The sequence below is a fragment of the Mus caroli genome, chromosome 4 (genome assembly GCF_900094665.2).
Source record: "Mus caroli chromosome 4, CAROLI_EIJ_v1.1, whole genome shotgun sequence".
In the NCBI taxonomy this organism is placed as follows: domain Eukaryota; kingdom Metazoa; phylum Chordata; class Mammalia; order Rodentia; family Muridae; genus Mus; species Mus caroli.
In genome coordinates, this window is record NC_034573.1 from 111,350,440 (window position 1) to 111,364,061 (window position 13,622).

Here is a 13,622-nt window from a genome sequence, read left to right on the forward strand (position 1 = left end):
AACTCTAAAAGCAGTGTAAGGATGGAGAATTCCAGCTGTGTCTGGATCTGCGCTGTCACTTACTAGCTGTGAACTTAACTAAATTCCTCGTGGTTTTGTCTTCCTTTTAGAGTTTCACCACATCTTACAGGTTGACCTCAAATTCCTGGGCTCAAGCCTTCCCACCCTAATCTGCACGGCTGGTCCCACAACAGGGACAGTAGTACACCTGAGTCCAGCAACTTACAAACTCTTGTTCCCTCACAGAATATCTGTGTGACTGTAAAATATACTTATACACCCAGGTAAGCACGCAAAACAAGGTCTATTACTCCTGAGTTTGTCTCACCTGCCCTCTGAACTGAAAATTAAGCGAGATCAATTTTAAGGGGGAAGGGGGGTAACTCAGTTGGTAGAATGTTTGTCTAGCAAGCACAAAGCTCTGATCCTATATTCTTCTTAGACCAGGGAAAATTTCACACTTAACATCTCCAAACTAGCATGATCCCAAATCCTGTAGCCCCCAACTTCCCAATTATGCAAATACATTCTACAGCTGACTTTCTGATTCTACTTAATGTTAAAATGGCATTCAGCCTCTAAAAGCTGATACACCTGTCCAGTGGGATCCGGCTGTTTACCTGGTTCCCACTCTCCATTTCAGAACCAAGAATGGAATCTGGAGTTCTACACTAGTCCTCCGGGTTTCAAAACCCAAATTCTTACAGCAGACTCCCTAATCCGATTCTGTCCTCTGGTCCTTACTCCCACTACTTCCATACCATGCACTCAGACTTCTACTCAGGGTCATTCCCAAGTTGGATCAATTTCCAAAGTCTAGCACCCCTAGGTCTCGAAGACACTTCTGTTCCGTGTTTACAAGGCAGGGGCTTGCACACCCCATCTTGTAATTGACCGTGCCTCTGGTATTAGTAGTGACCCCTTCCCGTTGCAGGCCACACGCCAGGCTACCACTCTCTTTCTCCTTTGGGCCTCCGGCTCCGTCCCGGAGACTCCCCGCCACGCTGGCATTAGAGGGACTGTCGCCCTGCTGCCTGTGCCTGAGCAGCTAGCATCTCGACAGCCGCCAATTCCTTCATCACCCCCCAAGGCCGGAGCCGGCGTGACCAATAAGGTGCCAGGTCCGCGGCCTCCCCGCCGCCGACCAATCACGAGCGAGCCCCCCCGCCGTCGCCTTCCGCCAATGGGAGAAAGCCCGCGGGCCCAGGCGCACGGACCCCGCGAGCGCAGCCGCGACGACAGCGGCGGGCCCGGAGAACACATAACATGGCGGTGGCAGAGCCGACCGAAGTGCAGCGGCGGCCGCAGAAGGAAGGGAGCTCTCCGTCATTGGCGGGAAGCACCGCCCTCACTGCCCGCCGCCCCATCTCTCTCTCCCCTCCTCGCCTAAGCTTCCATACACTCACAGGCCTCTACTCCGGCGTCCAGCGAAGAAAGCAGCCGCCCCCGCGCTGCTGCGCCGTCGGGCAATGCAGAGGCCCGGGCGCGGCGGAGGGGAGGGGGAAGCGTGCGTCACGAAAAACCGGAGCGCGTGCGGAGCGGGGGCGCAAACAAGATGGCGGCCGCGCCGTTTGTACCGTCTCCCCGCCCCTCCCCCCACTCCGCGCCTCGACTCCCAGCAACGCGTAGTGCGCAGCGGCTGAGGTGCCTGAAGTCTCGCGAGAATTGAGTAGGGCTGCCTGCCGGGACAAGCGGGATGGCGAGAGCGGAGACTTTTGGGGCCCCGCCCCTTCCCAGGGACTCGGGAGGCGTTTCTCGGTGACCTCCGAGGACGTTCTATCCTTGAAGCTCAGCTAGGATGCGCTCGCTTCTAAGTTTTAGGAAATAGTTTTCCGTGTTTTGTTTTTCAAGGAAATGAATGGTAGGGAGAGAAGAACTTCGCGGGCATGGCAAATTTAAAAAGCCGCCAGGGGCTCAGCAAACCCGACGACCTGAATTCGATTCTTGGAACCCAGGATGGACCAGAAGAACTGAGTCCTGAAAGCTGTACTCTGATCATTAATGTGCGACGCGCGCGCGCACACACACACACACACACACACACCAGTAAGTGAATAAATAAAATTTCCAAACAACCAAAAAGGTGACATTTTAAAACGTTAAAATTGGCATAAAAAATTTAAGGGAGGTGGCTCAGTAAAGTGCTTCCTACAAGCATTAAGACCTGGATTAGATCCCCCAACACTCCATAAGCCACTAGCATAGTAGTCTCCCATACCTGAAAGGCTTGAAAAGAAACCTGCCAGCCTAGCTAAATAAGCAAGCTCCTGGTTCAGTGGGAGGTCCAGCACGGTAGAACTGAAATTCCAGCACCTGGGAAGACAGAAGCAAGAGGGTCTCTGAGTTCAACACCAGCCTTACCGAGTTCCAGGACTTCCAGAACTACTCAGGGAAACCCTGTGTCAAAAAATAGGGTGAAGTTTCCATGACACTGACCTTAAACTCAGCCATATCTTCCTTGCTTAGCCTCGGGGTCCTGGGATTACAGACATAAACTACCATGCCCAGCAAACACAAACACACACACACACACACGAAAAGGAAAAAGAAAAGAAAAAAGAAAAGACAGAAGGCAGAGGCAGGCGGATTTCTGAGTTCGAGGCTAGCCTGGTCTACAAAGTGAGTTCCAGGACAGCCAGAGAAACCCTGTCTCAAAAAAAAAAAAAAAAAAAAAAAAAAAAAAAAAAAGAAAAAAAAAAAAAAAAAGGACTGAGCGTGTAGTTCTATAACAGAACATTTATTCACTGTGCACAGCACCCTGGGGTTAATCCCCAGAACACAAACAGTAGAAGGGACAAAAAAAAAGTCCATTTAGGGTCCTAAAAGTAGCCTGTACTACTTCTTAACCCTTTGCTTGCTGATTTCTGACTACTACGTCCCAGGGGATAAGAGGGCAATTAGCAAAAGGACAGGGACAGTAGCTATTTGTCAGTACTATTTTGATGTTTTAATGGTCAGTATTACCACCAATAACAATACAGTAAGCACAATAGATGAACGTGAGTCCTTGCTTACTATGAAGTGTCTATGGTCTTTGTGCCCTGTCTCTAAAGCCTTTCCTGTGTGAATCTCTAAGGAATTGAACTTCCAACCCTAATCTCAGTATGAATGGCCTTGTTTTGAAGTTTGGTTTATCAGTTGGTTGGATTTGTTTGCTGGACTACAGATGCACATCCTGACATCTATCTTTTTTTTTTTTTTTAAGATTTATTTATTCAAGCAAACTGTAGCTGTCTTCAGACACACCAGAAGAAGGCATCATTTCTCATTACAGATGGTTGTGAGCCACCATGTGGTTGCTGGGATTTGAACTCAGGACCTTTGGAAGAGCAATCAGTGCTCTTAACCACTGAGCCATCTCTCCAGCCCCCTGACATCTATCTTTTACACGGGTGCTGAGAACTCAAATTCAGGTCTTTATGATTGCAAGGCAAGTATTTTACCCACTGAACCATCTTCCCCTGCCTGAATTTTTGTCTTGGTTTTAAACAGGGCCTCAAGAAGCCCAAGCTGCCTGGAATCTAACTTGCTAAGTAGTTGGGGATGGCCTCAAACTCCTGCTTATCCTGTCTTCATTTCCCCTGTATTTAGATTACATGTTTGAGATGCAATGAGCTTGTTTTGGTTTTGTTCGAAACGAAGTGCTAGGAATGAGACACCAAGCTTAGCTGAGCCTTGTTTTGATCCCAGAAATATGAATAGAAGGCAAGGGATACAACTAAATAACAGAATGTTGGCCCAGTTCTTACCAAGCATGCACAGGGCATTTGGGCCAGCACTAGAAGTCAAGGGTGGAGGGCACACAAACTATGTGTTTTAATTTTTGTGTTTAAAAGACAGGGCTTCATGTAGCTCGGACTAGCCTTGAACTTTCTGTCTTGTCAGAGATAACCTTCAACTTCTGACCATCCTACTTCCTCCTCCCATGTTGGTATGATGGTCAGAAGTTGAGCAGAAATTTATGAACTGTCCTTATTATGTCCTTATGCGTCTACTTTATCATTTATTTTCCCTCTGCCACGCAAGCAGCATGCCACAAATAAAGCTGCTTCTGCGGGAATGAAGAGGCGCGAGTCCACAGCTAATACATGTGATATACAGCATCATCGGAGCAAGAATTCTGTCTTCATTCTTACAAACTGCTGGGATTCCTCTGGCTGCTGCCCCAGGTCTCTCTGGGGGTAAGCCAAGAGCTTATCTACAAATATGACCACAAAACAAAGCAAACTCTGGTCAAGTCAGATGGAAGAATCTCAAAGAAGGCGAGAGTGAGAATATAATTTAAGAAGCAAGCTGAACCAGTTTTGTCACGTGATTTATACCCTGTTTGGAGAGATTCTTTGAACCAAAGGACTTGGCCAAGAACAGCATCCCAAAACAAGTTAGGATCCAAAGGAAAACGTTGGACATTGAATATTGAACACTAGAAATTTTGCACCTGATGTTACCTATGTGGTAGATGAGACTCTCTTAAGCAACCTCTGCTTAAAAAAAAAAAAAAAAATCTCTTAAGCTCATCAGCATGCAGGGGCGGGAGAGATGGCTCAGTGGTTATAAGAGCACTGGCTGTTCTTCCAGAAGACCTGAGTTCAGTTCCCAACACCCATGTCAGTTGGTCATACACAACTCCAACCCCAGCTCCAGAAGATCTGAGACGTTCTTCTGAGTTCTGTGGGGACCTGTATACATATGTATAAATAATTTTTTTTTAATTTAAAGATCAGCATGCAACAATGTGACCAGCCAGCTTCTTTCTTCTGGCCCCTGGCCTCCCTGTCCTGCTGCCATGTCTTTCCTCCACATAATGAAGTGAAAATAGAAACAAAACCAGAGAAAGAGTCACAAGGAACAAAGTGGTTCGGGGAAACAGATGACTAGGCTGTCCTCCAGTCCCCACATCAGGCTCTATGTACCTACCTCTAAACTTTCTAACTACACAAGCCACAAACATTTCTCTTTGTGCTTATTACCATGTTAACTTGATCGCTCCAAAGAGTAAAGACTTATCCCTGATTAATAAAGAAAGAAAGGGGATGTGGAAATGGTTAGCATCTTGTATTTGTTGTATTAGTCAGGATTTTCTAGAGGTATATGTGTGTGTATAAATAAATATTGGCTTAGAAGCTGTGGTTCAGTTATAATTGTCTCCAGTAGTCCACAAGGCTGGATGCCTCAGCTGGTCTTCAGCATATGTCTGAATCCCAAAGAAGTAGGCTCTGACACCAGTGAAGGGCAAGAGTGGACACAACTGGGCTGAGAGCAAAAGCTTCCTTTATATAAAATGCCACCAGAAGATTTAAGGTAGATCTTCCCACCTCAAAAGATCTGGGTGTAGGATGGATCTTCCCATCTCAAATGGTTCAATCAAAAAGAAATCACTCACAGGTGTACAGATTCACTTGAGTTTTAGTTAATTCCAGATACAGTCAAGTTGACAACCAAGAAAGTCTTACACACTCTTTCCTGATGTGACTGCATGCTGGCTCAGCAATGTCGAGAGGCTGGTTCAAATTCCCGGACTCAAGCCACCCTCCACCTTTTTAGCCTCCTCAGTAGCTAGGACTGCAGGTGTGTGTCACTCAAACCAAAACACCCTGTATTTCTCTTTATAAATTAGTCCAACGCGGATTTCCATAAATAACGGTTTCTGTGAGTGTGTGACCATCAAAGCTCCCCAGTACTTTGTTCCACTCTCTGCTCACTGTAAAAATCAGGCTTCAGGGTCTGAAAAGTTAAAGCTCAGCTCTGGGACCATAGTAAATTCCTTAAGGTTCTAAGCACTCCAGAGAAGCCAGATGGATTTCAGAAACCACTTCCTTGCATGGCACACTGTTTTGGAGTGGAGAGAAAGACAGAGGGATAAAGGATCAGCTTTATGCTGTTGGAGTTTGAGAGAGAGAGAGAGAGAGAGAGGTGTCTCATCTGTGGGGGTGCATGTGTATATATGTGTGTGTATATATATATGCTGTGTATACATGCATGTATATATACTCGTGGAGGCCCAAGGCTGAAGTTAAGCAAGTTCTTTATTCACTCTCCCTATTATTCATGGAGGTATAGTCTCTCAAGTAGACCCAGAACTCACTGATGTGGCTAGTAAGGCTAGTTGGCTTGTTTCAGGGATTCCTTCTCTGCCTCCCAGGTGTTAGAATTGGAGGTAGGGGTATTTACATTTTAAATGTAAATAGAGTAAATATCTAATATAAATAAATAAAAAGAATTGGAGGTAGACTGATGTACCCACCCAGTATTTATCATGGTGCTGGGGATCTGAACTCCGGTCTTTATGCCTGCACAGTGTATTAGCCAGGGTTCTTTAGAAGAAGAAAACCAATAAGATGAATATAATTTATGACATTTCCTTCTGCTTAAGTAGTAACAGTTGTCTCACTCCTGAGAGGCGGAGAGCCTAGCAGCTGTTCGGTCTTTAATGCTGGGTGCCTCATTTACTTGGAGTAGTCCCACAGTAGCTGTCTTACTGTACAGGCTGACAACCCAGTAGTTGTTCAGTGGGCGCCTAAGCAGTCCCAATCTGTGCCAGAAACCTGGAAGGTTCCTGGAGAGCCACTGGCTGTTAGTCAACGGTAGAGGCCTGGAAATGTTGGTTCTGTTATCAGTGAAGGAAGCATGAGCAACAACAACAGGATAGATCAATGCAGCTACTAAGAGGCAAGCTGAACGGGCAAGAAGAAAGGCCCCTGTATTAGTCAGAGTTCTCTAGAGTCACAGAACTTATGGCATGTTTCTACATATTAAAGGAATTTATTGTAATGACTTACAGTTTGTAGTCCAACTAACCCAGCAACGGGCAGCTGTGGATGGGAAGTCCAAAAGTCTAGAAGTTGCTTGGTCCACGAAGCTAGCTTTTTGAGCTGGTCTTCTATAGAAGTAGGTTCTAACAGATATGCTGGCAAGTAAGTGCAAACAGTCAAAGAAGATGAGTCTTCCTTCTCGCAAAGTCCTTATATAAGCTCCCAGCAGAAGGTGTGGCCCAGATTAAAGGTATGTACCACCACACCTGAATCTTGGACTTGCTTTGTCCCAGGCTGACCTTGAACTCCGAGCTCTTCAGGTGCAGTCTTCTGGGATTGAAGGTGTGTACTACCTTGCCTGGGGCTAAGCTTTTCAAGGACCCTATGCTACAAGACCCGCTTGTCAAGATCCCGGTTAGAAGCCTGTGTCTTCCAACCTCAAGATCTGGATCACAGGTGCGCCCTCCATTTCAGGATTGTAGTTCATTCCAGATGTAGTCAAGTTGATAACCAGGAATAACAGTCACACTCCCTATTCAGGTGATTCTAATTTGGGGCAAACTGACATTAAAACCAATCATCACACATTGCAAGAATTTTATTCAGTTACCTCCCTAGCCCAGGCTATCCGTAAATTCACTGTGTGTGTCCTAGGCTCACTTCAAACTCTCAGTCCCTTTGAATGGGATTAGGATTGTGTCACCATCTCTGCTTTAAAACAAACAAACAAACAAACAAAAACAGGTTCTAGAGGCAGGTGGATTTCTGAGTTCGAGGCCAGCCTGGTCTACAGAGCGAGTTCCAGGGCAGCCAGGACTACACAGAGAAACCCTGTCTCGAAAAACCAAACAACAAAAAAAACAGGTTCTTACCATACAACTCTGGCTAGGCTGGAACGTGACAAGTAGACCTGGCTGGCCCCAAACTCACAGAGGTCCACCTGCCTCTGCCTCTGGAGTGCTGGGATTAAAGTGTGTGTCACCACTCCTTATAATTGTTTCTTTTATATTAAATATTTTATTTAATGTGTGACTGTAATTCATTTTGATGGACAGTTGAGTTATTCCCACCTTTCAGGTGCTATGACTAACGCTGCTTTGAATAGCAGTGTACAAGTAGAATGTGGTAGCTCTCACTTGGGAAGATGAGACAGGAAGTTTTCTGTGAGATCAAGGCTAGTTTGAGGTACAAAATGAAACGCTCTTTCAATAAAACCACACACAACTTAATGGAGCGTGTTTTAGAGTGTTCTTTCAGCTCTTTTCAGGTTCAGATCTACAAGTGACCTTATGAATTAAGCCTATATTTAATTTTTTGAGGAAGCATCTTGGGACATGTGGTGTTTCCATGACAAGCTGTGGAACAGACGCCTGTTGCCTCAATGCACAACCCACATCCCTTTGCCCTTTCAACCAGTAACAACATGACTGTTTCCCATTTTCCTTTGCTTTGCTTTGTTTTGTTTTGTTTTGTTTGAAACAGGGTTAATATAGCCCAGGCTGGCCAGGAACTTCTATGAACCTCTTCACTTAGTTAATCACACTCTTCTCCCCATACCTCCACCCTTTTTAGGCTTTAGAGCCATCCTTCATCTCTCTGTGGTCCAGCCTCAGGGGGTGCATGAATATAACTCTCAGATCTCTGCTGAGGGGAATTGTAACTGATCAACTGGCAGCTACAGAGCTCTAAAATCCATCCTTCCTTACACTGAAGTCTTCCTCTTCCCAGGCTGCTCTCAACTACAGGGAGCAACAGTTTTAGAGAAGACCTGTTCCCAGAATAGGCAGTACATTTCTGACAGATGATTTTGACTCAAGGATACCTCAGTACCCTCACCATTTTTTTTTTACAACCACACTGCCCTCTAGATGGTTCCCTCTGAATGTCTTCCCTTCTCTCCATCCTTCACTAGGGGTCAACACTGTATCACTGACCCCCATTCTCCAGTGTGCCCCCCAGATGAGAACTCCCCCACCCCACCCCCACGCCTGCTTTCCCAGTTCATGCCCATTTTCTCTCACAGGTGTTTCTTTGTTTGTTTGTTTGGTTGGTTGGTTAGTTAGTTGGTTAGTTTTGATGAGTTTTTTGCATTATGCTGTCTTGGTCTCTGCCTTTCTGAGGATATGTACTGACATGAGGGGAGACTTCCTTCCGTAGTTGCTCTCCTATGACCTACCTGAGAGGAGCAGGCACATGACTCCATCCGACCAATCACTTTGATTGAGACACACATTGCAGTCCAGTGCTTCTTCGGAATCTCAGCAGTATTTGGTTTCCAAACCACTAACCACTTGATCCACCTCTACCGAAGGCAAGGCCAACAAAGCGAGCAGAGATATGCATGGTTGCTGCCTGAGGCCACCTTGGGACAAACATAGAGTCTCCTTCTCCTAAAACTTCCATACTCTGGGTGCCCACTACCTCACAAACGTGGGATGTGACTTCCTGAGAAGTCACAAGAGGAACCAGGGAAAGCTGCCTGCTGTCCACCAGACAAACTGATCAATGAGATAAGAAGAAACAGGCTGGGACAATCCACTCTTCTTGCCTGTCTCTGCTGGTCAGTCCCAAGGCATAATTGCATCCAATCTGATTTAGTCATTTGTATTGGTTCTGGAGGCTCACTGCCAAGAGACTGGTGGTGTCTCTTCAGGACAAACATTTCCCTGCATGGCCTCCCAGCTCCTGCATCCCCTTCATGCCTTTAAGACACAGGACTGTGCCCCATGCATGAAACTTCAGTATGTAATCCCTTCTTCATCAAGAAAACCTTGAAAGGACAGACCTGCACATGACCCCAAGGCTAATAAGCAAAGAAAGCCTTCCTGCCAAAGATAGTACTTCTCTTCTAGAGGCCTTGGGCTATAGCCATTCCTGCTTTAGAGAGCCTCCAGAGCATGATTGCATCTGAGGAAAGAGGAGGGGACACACCCCTGACAATCTTTCCTTATTGTATTACTTATTTGGTTGTTTGTTTGTCTGTTTGTTTGTTTATGGCAAGGGTCCTTCTCTATAGAGTAGGCTGGGCCTGGGGCTTGCTATGTGGCCCCAGCTAGTCTGGACATCCTTCATCCTCTTTGCCTCTATCTCCTGAGTGCTAGAATGACAGGTGTGTGCCACCACAGTAAGCATTCCTGTCTCATCATTTATCACTCTAAAAATAAAAATTCGACAGTCCATATACTATAAAACATAGTCACCCATGGCTCACAGGTCATTGACATTCAAAACACTATCCAGTGGTGACCCATATCTAGAACCCTGCCCTCAGGAAGTAGAGTAAGAAGATAAGGCATTCATTGGCCAGCTATAGCTACATAATGAGTTCGAGGCCTACAGGGACTATAAGAGACCTTGTCTTAAAACAATACCACCACAAAACAAAACAAATATACATATGTACATGTATTTGTATGTATATAGATGTATGTATATGCATATAGAACACACACATGTTGTGGGAAATATTAAAAAGAACTGCAAGTTCTCGTGCTACATTGGGCACTGGAGGGCCACATGACTCCAGCGAGGTGTTCTCATCTCAGCAGACTCTCTGGCTGGGAGCTCCCACGTTCCCTTGGTGGGTTGTTGCCATGCCAGCCCCCATGCAATGACCGCCCACCTTGAGGTTAGCTGTCACAATTCCCAGTAACACTGTAAAATCAAAACTCTAGAAGCTTATAATTAATCAGTCAGATTTATATATCAATTAATTTCAGAGCCAATTGATAATGATATAAGCTGCCCACCTAGATTAGACAAGTTATCCCAATTATTGTATCCCTATATGATATTATAGCTACCTGTGACTATTTAAAGCCATGTGAATCTGGATCATATCCTTCCAACTTCCTTTCTTCTCCTCTCCTTCTCTTGTGTCTACAACTCTTAGCTACACCTCCCTTTCCCCTGTCCAATCACAGGCTTCTTGTTGTATTGATAATTAGACAGGGAAAATCCTGCTACACACATACACACATGGAGAGAGAGAGAGAGAGAGAGAGAGAGAGAGAGAGAGAGAGAGAGAGAGAGAGGAAAGAGAGATGGTTTGTATATGTTTAGGCCAGGGAGTGGCACTACTAGGAGGTATGGCTTTGTTGGAGTAGGTGTGTCACTGTGGGTGTGGGCTTTAAGACCCTAGTCCTAGCTGCCTGGAAGTCAGTATTTGGCTAGCAGCCTTCAGATGAAGATGTAGAGCTCTCAGCTCCTCCTGAATGATGCCTGCCTGGATGCTGCCATGTTCCTGCCTTGATGATTATGGGGTGAACCTCTGAACCTGTAATCCCAGCATACACCTGTAATCCCAGCATGCCAGAGGTGAATGCAGGAGAATCAAAAAAATTTAAGGGTAACCTGGGCTACATGATAGAGAACTTACCTAGAATGTGCAAGACCCTTAAAATAAAACTTAGCTACATATGGTAGATGCATACACTGTAGAGAATACTCAGACAGCCTTTTGACCTGCATTGGAAAGAATAGTGGAGTATTGGTTATAGAAGATGATTTGGAATCAGCCTGATCTGGGTTTGAATTCCAGCTCCACTTACCTCCCTGAGCCAGAGAACTGAGAGATCTGAAGTTGACTAATAACATACTGTGCCACAAGGAGAGATAGGATAGAAGAGCCATAGTGGGGTCTCTAGTCCATTGGTTTGGCAGTGTGATTGTTTCAAATAGGATGGGCCTCAGAGGCTCTGACGCTTAAATGCTTGGTTCTCAGTTAGTAGAACTGTTTGAGAGAGATCAAGAGGTGCAGCCTTAACTAGGTGCGGTGACTCACACCTTTAGTTCCAGCACTTTGGAGGCAGAGGCAGGTGGATCTATGTGAGTTCAAGGCCAGCCTGGTCTACAGAGTGAGTTCCAGGACAGCCAGGAATACACAGAGAAACTCTGTTTGGAAATAAATAAATAAGGTGTGGCCATGTTGGATGAAGTGTGTTACTAGGGGTGGGCTTTGAGGTTTCAGAAGCCCACACTAGGCCTTCTTTGTCTCTGCCTGTAACCTGCAGATCTTGTGAGCTCTCAACTACTGCTCGAGCACCATGCCTGCCCACCTGCATGTCTGCTGCCACACTTCCCGTCATAATGACTAGTCCTCTGGAACTGTAAGTAAGAAGGCAGTTAAATGCTTGCTTTTACAAGTTGCTTTGGTCACAGTGCCTTTGCACAGCAATAGTATAGTAACGGGAAGTGAATGAAAACAAGAAGTGTTGCCTGGTGTGATGGCATGGGCCTTTATCCCAGCACTCGGGAGGCAGGTGCAGGCAGATCTCTGTGAATGAAAGGCCAGCCACAAAACAAAACAAAGCAAAACCAAACAAAACATAAAAAGAAGTGTAAGATGTGTTGGGAGCTGGGTGTAGTGGTTCACGCCTGTAACCTCAGCACTCAAGTAGCTGAGTCCAAGGACTGGAGAGATGGCTAAGCAGTTAAAAGCACTGACTGCTCTTCCAGAGGTCCTGAGTTCAAGTCTCAGCAACCATTGGTGGTTCACAACCATCTGAAATGAGATCTGATGCCACCTTCTGGGTTGTCTAAAGACAGCGACAGCATACCCACATACATGAAACAAATAAATAAATCTTTAAAAGGGGGGCGGGGCTGAGGCAAGACAATCACAAACTGAGGGCTAACTGGATTCTAAAATCCAGTTTCAGAAACCCCAAAACCAACCCTTCCCCCCAAATAATGGTGTAAAATCCACACCAGGTTTTAAAATATCTTCTGGATGTGTGCTAACCTCAGTTTGGAAGCCTATGCAGGGAGAGATTGGGAACATGAAACTTTTCTCCTAATCTTTGTTTTGTTTTTTTTTTTGTTTAAAGATTTATTTATTTATTACATGTAAGTACACTGTAGCTGTCTTCAGACACACCAGAAGAGGGAGTCAGATCTCATTACAGATGGTTGTGAGCCACCATGTGGTTGCTGGGATTTGAACTCAGGACCTTTGGAAGAGCAGTCGGGTGCTCTTAGCTGCTGAGCCATCTCACCAGCCCATTTTCTCCTAATCTTGTTGGTCCCATGAGGTGGGGTAGGGCTGAGAGAGTTCAAAGGCATGTAATGAAAGTAGGAGTCAAAGGTGAAGACTGAAAAAGAGAGGCAGAATGTCAGCTGAAAGGGTTAGGTCTAGAACCAAAGTGGGGGTAGCCTGCAACAAGAATATCCAGGGAGAGAGCTCAGAGCCCACACTTGGTCCATAGCTCTCTCCCTGTGTCAGACAGATCTCGAGTCCTTCCAGGGTGAGCTAAGACCACCTGGGGAACTCCAGATATTGTAAACATCTGACATCATAGTGGGTGATTAGCATCCATTCAAGGTAAACAAACAAACAAACAAAAAACCAAAAAACCCAACTTACGCCTGTTACATAGTGCATACTCAAATACTCAATGATAGATAAGTTATTAGAGGGAGTATTTAGAAATGCGTGGCTTGAAAACCCTTTCTGTCAGAAGTCCTTAGAGAGGTGCCTGGCCCAGAGAATTCGATCAAGTAATCACTGTGGTAACTAATATTGGTAGGGGACTAGTAATGGCAGTAATTAATAGTGGTAGGGAGCTAATAAAGCGAGTTAGCATGTGCTGGTGTCATTTAGTCCTTAACCAACTTGATGAGACGATTTTGTTGCTTGGTTTTCTGGTTGAGACAGAACCTCCTGCAGTCTAGGTTAGCCTCGAAGTCACTAGATAGCTGAGGCTGGCCTTGAATTCCCGCTCCTCCTTCATCTACCTCCCAAATGCAGTGATTGCAGGCCTCTACCACTATTCCAAGCAGTATGGGTTTTATTCGGCTAAGTGGGTGGATATAAAGAAGAGATGAAATGTACCCCAAGTCCTTTGGCTCAGATAGGACAGAACCGAAGCT

At 45.6% G+C, this 13,622-nt stretch overlaps 1 protein-coding gene across 2 annotated transcripts in view; it reads right to left on the reverse strand.

The window, feature by feature from the left end:
- The window catches only part of Nfyc (nuclear transcription factor Y subunit gamma), a 62,971-nt gene extending 61,321 nt beyond the window's left edge, over positions 1 to 1,650 (reverse strand). For both annotated transcript variants that reach the window (XM_021160775.2, XM_029475913.1), the window contains exon 1: positions 1,407 to 1,650. The gene's annotated coding sequence lies outside the window, so the exon portion shown is untranslated. The remainder of the gene's footprint in view (positions 1 to 1,406) is intronic.
- Positions 1,651 to 13,622: the final 11,972 nt, after the last annotated feature.